The sequence below is a fragment of the Rhinolophus hipposideros genome, assembly GCF_964194185.1.
Source record: "Rhinolophus hipposideros genome assembly, chromosome: 6".
Lineage (NCBI taxonomy): Eukaryota > Metazoa > Chordata > Mammalia > Chiroptera > Rhinolophidae > Rhinolophus > Rhinolophus hipposideros.
The window spans coordinates 43,590,692-43,605,164 of NC_138052.1; positions in this window are offsets into that span (position 1 = coordinate 43,590,692).

Sequence of the window (14,473 nt, forward strand, 5' to 3'; positions counted from 1 at the left end):
CCTTAGGAGATAGCTTTTGTTTTTTTCTCCTTTTAAGAGCAGGGAAAGGATCCAGGGATAGGATGGCAGGATGTGCAATCATTTGGAGGAAAGGAAATCATCTCTTGCCATAGTTCCCTCACTTTATTTATAATGACTCTATTTCTGGATCAAGAGTATTGTGGAAAAATTGTTAATGAGTGTGGATTTTTGTTAAGTGATAAAATACAAAGTTGTTAATATTAGTCTTTATGTATCTATCACATATATGTATGTGTGTGTTATAAATTCACCACTGTAAACATTGTGTGTGTGTTATAAATTCACCACTAAAAACATTAAACATCAGTTGGGACAGTTATCTGTATCACTGGGTAAGATGGATCTGTCCCAGCAAAGGGCCTAGAGTGCTGGGAATTGGAGTGGGGTGGTTTCATGGCATACCAGAAGGCAGGAACCCTTATGATTGATGAAGAGTCTTAAGCTGAGTCACTTCCCATAACACAACATCATTTAACTTGAAGGTTGAAGTCTTCAAATATGATATCCGAGATTCAGCAGCTTCAAGGATCAATTCCCCTTAGAATGCCAAGAAGAATGCCTCTATAGCTCCCGCACCTGCATAAAGCCCAAGGTGCTGCTCTAAATCAAAAGAAACGCCTTCTTTCCAACCTGAAGAGAGACAACTAAGAGTGAGTCATCCTCACTACTTCCTGTTTTCTTTCTTATTGCTGGTCAAAGGTAGTGGGAAAATCAAGAAGCGCTGAATAAATTTTGTTTTCTCCTAGTCTTGGGAAAAAATTATCTGTATGGAGGAATGGTAATGAAACTTAAAAAGGGCTTTAGAATAAAAACATGTGAAAGCTCTTGAGTACCCTTATATCATACCAGCTGGTTATTCTTTTTAGATTGGCCTGAAATTAAACCAACCTTTGAAGACAAAACTTCACAACAGTCTCCAGGATGAGAAATTATGGGCTCATTCATTCATTGATTCTTTCAACAAATATTTACTGGCTGACTTAACACTTCCTAGTCTTCTTTTTGAACATTAAAGCAGAAATGAGAACCTAACTCTCACAATCCAGTGCCTGACACTGAGAAATTAGAAGATGAGACTTGGTCTTGGTTTCCTCCTAATGTTTTTAGAAGTCCCTGTCCCTCATCTCAACTGAATTTTCTGATGATGGTATAAAAGGTTTCTTGTCCAATGACCAGGGAATTCCTGAGTCCCTGAGGATCATTTAGAAGAAGGGATCAGGGCCATCCATGAATCCCTGTGGTTCCCAAATCATTTGGTTCCCAAATGCTTATAGTAAAGAGCTTTCGATGACAGGTTAGGGAGCTATTCATGCTCTGAGCTTCAGTTTTCTCAGGTTTTTCAAAGGGGCATTAAAGAAAACAAAACCTACTTCACAAAGAATTAGAGATAATTTCCACAAAGAACCTGCTCATGGCATGAGAGATAACACCTTCAAATTTGCGAGGTCAGGCCCTTTGAAACCAAGATCTGTCAAATTCAATTCGCAAGGGATCTAAAGTTCCATATGAGAGTCAGACAAAATGCTTCACCAGTTCAAAGTAGGGAACAATTTGTTTCTCCCTGGAGCTCCCCACCACTCACAGGCTATGGGATGTGTTTTGAGAAATGGTGCCATGGCAGTAAAATCAGGTGGCATCCGGGCCTAGAATTGCCTTCTTCCTATAGTCACAACCCAGAGAGCTCCCTTAGTGTTTTTGCTGGACAGAAAGGAAAACTGAAGTTCACGGAGAATTAAAACCTTACTCTCTTTGTTTGATAAAGCTATTTGGAAGGATCACTATATAGTGTTACATGCAGTAGTTATTGAGGGATCTAAATCACTGAAGAACAGAAAAATCTGTTGATACAAGATTCTCATCAGGATGACTGGGACTAACCAGGCTGGCTATCAAAGATTTTACACTTTTAGAGGAGTTTAGGTCATGGGTAGATCTATGTATATTAAAACAAAACAAAACAAAACCCTACCATTTTGACAAACTTGAGGCTGTGATATGTGTGCATTTGTCTATTTTGTCTCATAGGAGAGAGACAGACAGCTCCAGAAGATTACGAGCTGTGTTGTGCCTGGCGCATTGTAGGTGCTCAATAAATGAATAAATAAATGAATGTCAGCAAAAACCATGTGAAAAGATTTATGTGATCATCACATATTTATGTGATGAATAATACGGTAAGAATGAAACAGAATAATAAAAAGAAACAAAGTCACTAATTTATTGTTATTAAATAGAATTTGAAGGTAAAGCCAACACACCTAGGAAGGCAGAGCCTGAAAAACCTGAAGAGAAATGGAACAGAAACCTGATCACCCAGAACCTGCCTTATCTCTGGCCTTGGAGTTAAACCAGTATTTCCTTATTGCTCAAACCAGTTCTTTTATTATTTGCAGTTAAAAGCATCATATTGATCCAACATAAATGTATTTACTTCCATTGAAGCATATTTTTCCAATAACCAGAAATGCATTTATTTCCTACTCCAGACATTTCTTCCCTTATTGGAAGATCTAGGAAGCCAAATGAGTTATCATTTCTCAATCTCTGTCTCTCTCTCTCTCTCTCCCTCTCCCTCTCTCTCTCTCTCTCCCTCTCCCTCTCCCTCTTTTCCCCATCTCCATCTCTTTCTCACTCTTTTTCTACTCCCTGAGGATGGAGTCCTTTAAGAGGGTATCTGATAATTAGGGTATAGTTTTCCAAAGGATTTAACTATCTTTAGAAATCTTGCTTAAATACTGCCACCCAGAAACAGTGCCCCTTTCTAGTCCCTAGGAAATTCAACACACCCCAGAGCAAGACATTTTTTTCCTCTGGGACAATGATAGAGATCATCTCTCCTTGTCTTCTTTGCTTCTGTTTGTATAAACTATCACTGTCTAAAAGAATTATAACATAAGCTTCAAATGTAAGCATGGACATTTTACAGCAACCATATTTTAAAAAGGAAAAACCGGTGATATTAAATTAATGATATATTGTATTTAATCCAAATACTTAAAATATCACGTAGTCAATATAAAATTATTAATGAGTTATTTTGCATTCTTATATGTGTACTAAGCCTTCAAAATTCTGTGTGTATTTTATACTTACAGCACTTCTTAATTTGTTCTAGCCACATTTCAAATGATCAACAGACACTGTAGTTTTAGCTGGGCACATATTTATATTTCTGTAACAGCCTAAGACATATAGCCTAAGACACATTTGATTAGGTAATTGCATTACCTTTTATTGCAATCATCAGTAAACTAGTGCCATTCCATCCCTTTATCGGATTTAATACAATCTTATATATGTCACAGTTTCTAATATTAAGATACAAACCAGTCTTCTTGATAGGTATCGGAAGCCATTTCTCTTTACCCAAAGATTTCCTTATTATTCTTTACAGAATGCCATTTTTACAACTATTAGATGGAAACATTATCATTAATTCTAGGAACTCTTAAACTATGGATTGACTAAAGGTAAACATAGAGTGTCTGTTTATTACTGGTAAACAGAGTAAATCATGCAGCAAACAGATATTAAGGCAAAAGCGAAACTTTGCTAGTTGGTCTTTTGGTTAAACACGTGCTTTTTTAATCTGATTAGTTGAATTCTATCTTGAGAAACAGATGAACTGAATACAAGAGACAGTGTACCATGGTGGAAAGAGTAGTGTCATCAGAGTCAAACTTAACTCTATTTCTTACTAGCTGTGTAACATTGGACATATTTAACTTTTCTGCACTTCAGTTTCCTCACTTGTAGAATGAGAATGATAACATACTATGACTGAGACTGTTAGGTTTATCCCAATATCCATTCTTCCCTTCTTTATCATTAATGACCCTCCAATAATGACTAGATACCAGAATGCCCAAGATAAAGTCCATGTTTCCAGCCTCCCTTGCAGCTAAGTATTTATGTGATTAATTTCTGGCCAAAAGAGTAAAAATAGAAGTAGTGTCTGCCACTTCAAAAAAGTTTTCTTAAAAGAAGAAGGAAGATGCTCTTCTTAATTCCCCTTTTTTCCCTTCCTGCTGGTTGGAATTCAGACACGATGGGTGGAGTTGGAGCAGTCATCTTAAATAACGAGAGGATAGCAGAGCAAGAGCAGGGACCTGGGTCCCATATGATCATGAAATCACCACAAACGCCCTAGATCATTTACCTAGTCTTTTAAAGAAGAAAGAAAAGCATTTCTATTTTGTTTGAGCTATTGTTCTTATTTATTTCCTGTAACTTATTGCTGAACCTAATACACACCTAATCCCTGGGGCTGTTTTGAGGATTAAATGGGACAGCATATGTCAAGCAGTTTGTACAGTTCCTGGTACAGAAGCATGGCAGTAGCACTCAATGTATGACTGCTATTATTGTTAGAATAAAATAGCTTCATACAAGAGTCACTCTACGGGTCAAATAAAAACATACAAGTGAATATGCTTTTAAATCGATAAATCTAAAAAATTCACTGAATAAATGTTGGTCACAATTATCATTGTCATTATTAAATTATTGCAAGAAATTACCTAACTTCCAGAAAATTCTACTTGAATTAATCTATTTAGGCCCATAAAAAAAAAAATAGATGCAGACTGCTTTTGTTAGGTTTACTTAGATTTAGTCAATTGCAAATGTCTATAGGCTTGTCATTACGTTGGTGCTTTAAAACTTAGATGAAATACTCATTTGGGCAAAACCTATTTAGAGTATGACCTGTATTGTTTCATTTTACTTAAAAAGCTCTCTATTACAAATTCAATGTAGTTTGTAGTTAAAATAAATTACAATTATAAAGACTTAAGTAAAATAGAAGAGTCCATCCCTTTCTTTTTCTCTTCCATTCCGTCTTTATAATTAACTAAATTAATTTAATTAGCAATTCCCTGTGAGTAAATAACTACTGTTTTGTACAATGATATAGATCTAGATTTTCTTTTTACAAAAAAGGTGGGATCATTTTTTTTAGGAAGTTCAAAATTATAGAAAAGAAACTCTTGCAACAGCTGTTGGTTTTGTTTTGTTTTGTTTTCCAGTTTAAAATATTTTTTGAACATCTTTCATGTCAACACAAATCCATCTATCTCATTTTTAAACACCTTCTAGGACGTCATTTAAGCATTTAACTAATTAATTCTCATAAAATTATTTGTGAAACAAAGGAAATTAAAATGTAATAATACTATATTTCCCCCAAAATAAGACCTAACTGGACCATCAGCTCTAATGCATCTTTTGGAGCAAAAATTAATATACGACCCAGTATTATATCATATCGTATGGTATCGTATCGTATCATATCATATCGTATCGTATCAAAGACCCAGTCTTATAGTAAAATAAGACCAAGTCTTATATTAACTTCTTAGTGTTGTAAGAATTTCATAGATAGTTCAAGAAAGTGCTTAGCAAAAAGTCTGGCACATAGTGAATTACTAGTAAGTAGAAATATTAGCTACTATGGTATTAATAATAATAATAGTAATTAAAGTCGACCATCTCTTTGAGTTCAGTCTCAGTAAATTACTACTGTCAAATAAAGTGGTTTCTTGTCATCTACACATGTATAAATGTATCATATGTATGATATGCATACATATGATATACATATATATGAAACAGTACTCAAAATACATAGTATTCCTAATCTTATATTTTCATTTTAAAGACCCTACTTAGGCTCTATTAGATGGTGGAGGTGGGTGTATTGTTATGGGAGAATTGTCAGACTCAGGTAGGTTCTCTTCAGGATCCTGTGGCTACCGAGCTTAGTACCCAAAATGAACAAAAAATACAGTCTATCCCTCTGCCAGCTCCTGAAGTGTGAAGAAGGCATTTAGCTTCTAGGGTATTTTGATGAACACTTGTTGGAAGGACAGAAGCCTGCTAGGAGGGGCTCAGTAGCCTTTGAGATAAGTGTGAATTGAAATGGACCTAATGATTCCTGAATAGCTACCAGGTAACCAGTGAGGCAGTCTGCCCTGCAGAGATGAATCACAGGGTGCAGGGTGGGTAGGAAGTCCCTGGGAGGAGCCAATGGGTGTCAGAGGAGTCAAGACTGCGCACTGACTGATGCTGACCAATGGCTCTGGGGCAGAGGAAGGCCTGTGACAGGACCTCTCACGCAGAGGGGGCAAATGGCAAATCTACCTTGATAGATGGTGGCCTTCACCTTGTAAATCTGATGATTTTGTTGTTTCTCAAATGTATTAAGTGTAATTATAGCAGCCTGAAAAAGACTGGGTAAGGGAAAAAATGAAATATATATACACACACACATATATACAAACACATAATTCTGCCTTCAAAAATGTTTGGTGCCCAGGTAAATAACGTTAAAAGTAATCCAAGAGCACCTCATTTCTTAAATGGAGTGTTCAGGAATTGACATGTATCTGAGGTCAGCAGTAACAGTGGTCAAATCACTGCAAATCCTTTTCCTGAACATTTCTGATTTCTTGTGAAGCTAGAGCCTTACTTGGTCATAACTGGATCAGAAGGAACACTAGGCTCGGTACCACCATATACCTTTTTGCTCTGTACAAGGGCACCCGAGGCGCTGGAATCCCTCCTTCACTGTTCTTGAAAAACTCTGTGCCTTGAAGAAGGGACATTTTTCTATAATGTGTCCACCAGGAGGGGGAGCCTTTTGATAATTCACACAAAGATCTTGCCTTCTCTGGGTGCCAGACCTAGGTTTCGATCTTAGCTGACGGGTCTGTCGGCACCATTATTCCTATTTACAGCCTCAATCCTAGAGACTCATAGACTCATGGAACTTACAGCCAGTTAAATACCTCAGAAATGATCAATTCCAACTCATTTTGCAGATGAGACAACTGAGCCATAAAGAAATAGTTTTGCCCAAGTTTAGATAGCTAATGATAACTTTTATTCAACGACATTAGAATAAAATCTTTGATGAGTTTGTTCCTAGACCCATTTTTACTAAGGCAGCATTAAAACTTTCTCTATTATGTAGTTATTGATGGAGGTTTAAGCTATAATTTCAAGCAGACAGGTAAAAATAAAGGCAATTGTGCTTCATGTTTACATCATAAAAAAATATCTGGTTCTCAGTATAGGTTTCCACATTCTAATATTTTACTACCATTCTAGGCTTATAACTGAAATGCTGTAGTCACTTCCTCTGATAAGTCTTTCCTTTCCTCTCCGGAATGGGTTGGATATCCCTCCCATGTGCTTGTCCATTACACTGGGCATTATCTCTGATAACATTTATGACATTATATTGTAGTTTTTATTTATAATTTTGGTTCCCTATAATCTATAAGCTCTATGAAGATGATGACTTACTGGGTATTTCTTTGCACCATTGCATCCCCAGTACTTAAAATATTGTTCAGACCTATAAAATGGGGTAAATATACATTTACATTAGAAAAGAAGAAAAACAGAAACAGAGAGAGGGGCTCATGTAGAAATAGGGATGAAAAAAATGTAATGAAAAATGTGTTAAAGAATAAGAGTTAGAGGTATAAATAAATGAAAATAATGAATTAGTTCCCTAATTTACAAAGTTTTAAGATTTCTAAGTGTATAAATATGACAAAGCATAACAGCATTCTATCTTTGCTTTTTGTGTCTATTTACACAAAACTGTGTAAATTGTGGGGGTGTTTGAGGTGTGTGGCTGACATACTCCATGGTGGTCCCCCATGATTTCTGTCCCCTAGAATTCATACCTTTGTGTAATCCATGCCCTCCCCCCCACCTGTTGCCAGCACCTGCTTCTCACCAATAAATATGGCAAAGGTAATGGAGTGTCACTCTTGTGATGTTACCTTCGTATAAGATTGTGTCTTGCTGGCAGACTACTGTAGACTCTCCATGCTGGCTTGATGAAAAAAGCCCAGGGAAAGCCCATGTGGCAAGGAACTGGGGGTGGCAGGTAGGAACTGCAGGTGGCCGCTAGGAGCTGATAGCAACCCCACCACCACCACTGCCCCCACTGACATCCAACCAGGGCCCTCAGTCCCACAACTACAAGAAAGTGATTGTGCCAACAACCTGAATGAGCGCAAAAGCAGATTCTTCCCCAGTTCATCCCCCAAACAAAAACAAAGCTCAATTGACACCTTGCTTGCAGCCTTGTGAGAGACCCTAAGCAATGGACCCAACTAAGCCATGCCCAGACTCCATACTCACAGAAACTGTGGAAAAATAAATGTGTGCTGTTTTAAGCCACCAAGGTTGTGGTAATTCATTGTACAGCAAGAGATAACTTACATTAGGTGTTAGGTTATAAATAGGCTATAAAAATAACTAGCCCCCACAGGAAGGAAGGAAGGAAGGAAGGAAGGAAGGAAGGAAGGAAGGAAGGAAGGAAGGAGGGAGGGAGGGAGGGAGGGAGGGAGGGAGGGAGGGAGGGAGGGAAGGAAGGAAGGAAGGAAGGAAGGAAGGAAGGAAAAAAGGAAGGAAGGGAGTTATAGCCACAGAATTAAAAGTTTCTTGATTTTATTTTAGGCTTAATTTGGTGATTTTAAAATCAGTATAGAAGACACCCAAAGAAATTATAACAATTTTTTTTTTATATATCAAATATATATCAAATCGCAAATATCAAATCTTTATCTCACCTGGGAAAGAATGTAAGAAATTTAGGCAAATTTATAGCAGTGAATTCCATGAACACACAAGACTGGAAAAGTTTTTAAGAACTTTTCTACACTTATCAGAAAAAAGTATACTCATAAGAAGTTATATTCATAAGAACTTTTTTCTTATGAGTATAGAAAAGTTTTTATCTATACTCATCTTCAAGCAAGGCTTTTGCTAAACCCTCCCAAACATATGACAGTGATGATGACAACATGAATATTATGAGCTTCTATTTGTTGTCCGACAGAATAGGAAGAAACTGATTTTTATGGAGCACCTACAATTGTCCATATATTGTACTGCAAACTAAAATAAAATTAGATTAAATAATAAGCCTTTCACAGAAGCCACAAATATTATTTTCTCCGATTTTACATACATGCACCCATGCACATATAGAGACACATGGAAAGAATGTACCTGTCAAAGTCAACCAGCAAATAAGTTGTGAACCTGTGATTCAAAGCCATATTTAACAGTTCTCATTATCTGGAAATTCCCCCAAATAATCTGATTTCCAACTATCATGCCATATTTTAAGCCCAAGGACGCTACGTTCTGATTTACTCCAATTATTATATACTACAAAAACAGTAAATACGCTATTGAGAAAAGATGTAAAAAGGCAATTCACAGAAAAGAACTCCAAATGGTTAATAGTTATATAGTAGAATGAAATGCAAATCAAAATGAGATATCCCTTTAATACTCATCGGGTTGGTAAAAATTAGAACTTCCAAAAATGTGAAGTGCTCTTATGACTTCGGAACCTTTGTATGAGGTTAATGGCCATTTAGAACTGATGAGATTAGTTTGCAATATTTGAAGAAATTTTGCATGTTTACACCCAAGGCCTAGCACTAGACTCTGCTACTTAGTTTGTAGAAGCTGGTAACTGGGGTCTACTTAGATCTTTATTAGGGGACTAGATGAGCAAAATGTGTCTGGTGCATACTATGGAATAACAGGCAGTGGCTAGAAGCAATGAATTAGTAGGGATAGCACCATCTTAAATATACAGTTAAGTGAATAAAATGCACGGCAGAGAATAAGATCCGTACAATACCACTTGTTATACATCAAAACATATACAAAACAAGTTTATATATATTTTCAAAGATATTTACATATTCAACAACATATATTAAACTCATTAAAATGGGTTGCCTTTAGGGGAGGGAAAAATGGAATGAGGGTTGTGGGGGGTGATTAGGAACAAATTAAAAAATAAAAATAAAAAACATATGAAGGCAATCAAAAGAGGGACCGTGACCAGACTGATGATTGTTCATTATGAACTGAAAGGTATGATTAACTTATGTCTCAGGCCTCTCAAAAGACAACTGAAAATGCTATGGAATAAAGCTCCATTATCATTGGCTTAAAGAGCTATGATGACCTGGGCTATCTGAATTAGAAAATATGGGTGCTCAACTTTTTATTTGGAAGAGGAGCCGCATTAGGATAATGCCCTCTCAAGGGCTGAGGGAAATAGAGGAAATTTTTTCTAAAAATAAAATGGGTAATTTCTTAGAATTGTACTTGGAGAAAACATGATGATGAATGTTTTGGCAAGGTGTTAGAACTTGTGCATCAGTCTTGTCTTAATGGAAAAGAATCTGTTTGACGAAATCATTCCATTTGAGCAGAGCAATCCTGTGGTAGATCATTACTCTGTATAAACAGCCAAAAGAGCCTTTTAGCCTGGATTTCATGGCACATCCCACTCATATGCTCTCCAACAAAGGCTATGGACCTGTACTCTCAGGTCCGTGTGGATACCCAACTCAACAGGCAGGGCACACCGATGGAGTTTTTTCTTTTTTTTAAATCCTGGTCAATGTGATTTCACAAGGAAAAAATTACTAGGCATAGCGGATGTATTCCTTCCCAAGCAATCACACAACTGCGACATTCCTTAGACATTAGGTTCAGAACACATTTTCAGTCTAGTATTTTAGAACTCACTTAGGAAGTTAGAAATTATAAATGAGTGAATAAATAAATAAAGTCAAACCAAACAAACAAAATAGAAAATATAGGATACATGTCCCTGCCTAAAATATAATTATTACCCTTAGCTACAAATATGAGGAAGTATGTCCCACAATAAATGTTCATACTTAGCTGAAAATGATTTTTGCTCATTTTGATAGCAGATAGATGGAGAAAAAAGAAAAAAATATGGTGAATAATGAAGTACTTGATTTATTCATCCTCTGGGGACTGTCGATAGTCCTGAACTTCAACACATTTGCAAACTCAATCTGCCTTTTATCGGTATCTTTCTCCCCTGTCTTTTGTCACTTCTTTCTGCCCTGATTTTTTTTAACCTGTTCTACCCTTCCTAGACCCATCCCCATGCCTACCGCAGTCATGTCATCTCCTGAGGGGTAACGTGGGGGTTCATGGGCTTTATGACAACCACGTAACAGAAGTTATTTTTTCCTTACTTCTGGGTGTGTGTACCAATCTCAAATATGCAAGAGAAAATCTAAAAGCTTAGTGGCATCCCAAATAGGGAATTCATTCTGTTCAAAATTATTTTAAATCAAATTGTCATGCTTTTATTAGGGTTTTTCTGTCTACTAATAGGTAGATGTGTCCCATTTGGAGTTCATAGTTCCATTTCATTCTACGAGGTGGTCAACCAAAATACCAGATAGAATTTTAGTAGTACCTATTTCATTGTGCAGCTCTTGTATTTTACGACTGAGTTCAAAATGTTCTTTTTCTTTTCTCTCTTTACTTATTCCAAAATTTTCATAGGCTAATAAAATTTGAATCGTATTTTGTTCTAGTTATGTCAACAGCAAAGTTTAGCATCGGAAGGAACAAATGTTACTTAATCTGAAGGGAAATGAATACAACTTCTCAGTTTTTTTTTTCCTTTTAGAATGCTACTCTCCAGATATATACTCGTAGAGCAAGCCTCATGAATGAGGCTATGTCTACACACTTAGAAGCCAGCTGAATTGTAACAAAATAACAGTGACCAACTTTGGACTGGAAGTCCTCTGAAGTTGAACCATCAGTATGGCCAACAGTACCTAAACTTGGACTTGCAACCATAAGCCTTTCAAAACACCAAATAGAGTGCCCTATTCTTAGCAGGTACTCTATAAATAGTAGTGCACTGTTTCCATTCCTTTAATCCTCAAAATAGTCTTAACTCGTAGATATTTCTATCTCATGTTTAAGAATAAAAGAAAACTAATAAGAATTACTTGGTCCCATTTGGTCACTGTGAGAAACGTATCTGTGTACCCAGGCCAGTTACAGAAGCTCAGTGATATCTGAATGGGTCTGCATTCTCCCAACCTAGAGGCTCCTTTAAGCACCAGCCGCCATCCCTCTTTGCAGAAGTGGAGGTGTTAGAGTTTAGGAAGGATTGGGTGGGGTGGGCTCCGCACTATATCATGCACTGCCAATTCAATCACATGACCATCAGAGGACATCCTGAGGACAACTGAATGCCTACAGGAGTAACTCTCAGTATGTACGCACGGTTAGAGAGCACTCAAGGAGAGCAACACTTAAAGGTCTGAAAAGCATAAACTCTAGTATCCCTGGATCTGGCAATCACAATCACACGCTAATCCAACAATGTCTTAGATCAGTATGGAAGATCCTTTTTTAAGCGTGCACAGGTTATTTTCCTGAAAGGAATGAAAATTGCTAGAAACCTGTCTTCTAATTTTTATCTTAATTTCTCTAATATTATTAAATAATAACCTACAGTCAACCCTGATGTCACAGTGAGACAATATTTCAGTGTAAATCTAACATTTCATTACATCCTGAAACCACAGATATATCACACATATCATGTAATGGATAGTCCCCAAGGAAAGAACCCCATTCCTTAAAAAATGACAAAGCATTTAAGCATATCTCTAAGCAGTAACATTCAGACTAGGCTCACCAACAAGTGATAGGTGACAATTTTCAATGAAGGAAACTATCAAATATAATCTAATCAGTTCACCATTTGGGGCAGAAATAAAATAAATCATATTTGATACATTCTGTGATACTATAAAAATTTTTCAATATAGCAAATGCAAAAAGCAATGTATGTAAATCTACATTTTTTTTTCCTGATAATACATGTACATACAAATTAGGAGAAATATACTGGCAATTAAAATTTAATGTAATTTTAAGATTTAAGATTGCCCAGTAGAAAGCCAATTTTAAAGTATAATATGGCAAAAATTGAACCATCTATAGCTCATTAAATTCAAGAAGAACATCATCGTCACATTTTCCTCCTTAAAGGTCAACAATTAATCCATGTTATCGAAATTTATTTTGTAATTTATCTCAATTTCATAGTTGCAAGATTAACTTGTCTGCAACTTCCCTTTGATACTCTAAGACTCCAAATTCTTCCCAGGCTGCTGAAAATATTGCTATTTTCTCTTCCTTGATGTATAGGAGAAGTTGCTTTTAAAAATAAACACATGTGAAACGTAAGTTTGCATTCAGTTATACACTATCTTGGTTCAAACTGGGAGCAGATGGACGCTAGCATACTCACAAAAAGGTAACTGTCATGCAGAGTCTTCAATTAGTTCATTTTATATTTTCTTTCCTTTTGTCTCCTTAATGAATGAGAGGAAAATAAATCTTTGGCATTCCAAGGGAGTGATTCTGAAGGGTAACCTCCATGAGATTACCTTGATGAACAGCTGTCCGACAGCATTGCAATAAAGTGAGCAATGAGGTTATTCCAAAGACCAGCTGAAAAGCCCCAGGTTCCATCAGTGGCCATGACTGAGGCTCGCCATGACGTGGACGCTGCAGCTGAAACCTCAATGACTTATGCACCGAGCAACAATGAAGATACTGTATGACCAAGTAGGATTACAGCAAAAAAAAAAAAAAAAAAAAAACAAACAACAACAACAACGCAAAGTGCTTTCAGGTCATAAGGGGTGATGATCACAAGGAAAGAGAAGTGACTGTTGGATCTAAAAGACAACCAGAGCAAAAAATTTTTAAAGTAAATAAATATATCACCACCCTACCCCAGAAGACATTAAAATCACAAAGGAAAAATTCCAGAGGAAATTTAATAAGCTCACAGAAGAAAAGGCATTTACAAAATCCACTTTAGGATGTACACTTTGGTAGATGATCTGCAAATTGAGAAAAAGAGACTGACTCATTGTAGAGGTGCATTATTGAAGAGTACACTGTGTCCAGAAATTATGTTGCTTCTTTCATCAGAATCAAGTGAGGTTTGCATTACTAAGGACGGTGGAGTTATTCAAAGAAAAAAAAAGAAAAGGCCAAGGAGCAGAAGGGGAAGAAGGGGGAGAAGGAGGAAGAGAATGTGAGAGAACTATTAATAGTATCAAGCCAAGAAGCAGAAGGGAGTGTCAACAATGTTTATTTCCCAGTGTGTAGAGGGCTCTGTTGAGATACAATAAAGTAACTTCTTTTTCCTTCAGCTAATACATAAAGTTAAAAATCTCCAGTACTCCTGAATAAAGATTGCTTCTATAAATAATGTACTCTTTAAATACCATTCAATACGTGTTGTTGAAATTTGGCTCCTGAACAAGGGGCAATTGTATTTTTCATGTGGCAAAAATGCCACTGTGTATTTCAGTTAGTTGTGCAATGCCTTGCCACTGTTTTGTCTCATGGGTACGTGTGTCAATAATATCATTTGATACCAGTGCTTCTTGTCCTCTTAGGTCTCAATCTACCTCATGTAAATTTTATTCTCCCATCACCAACCGTGATACCCTACATTAATCAGGAAACCTTTTGTAGGAGACTGGTAAATGCTAAAACCTCTCTCCACAGGAAGTTGAGAAAGAACTGC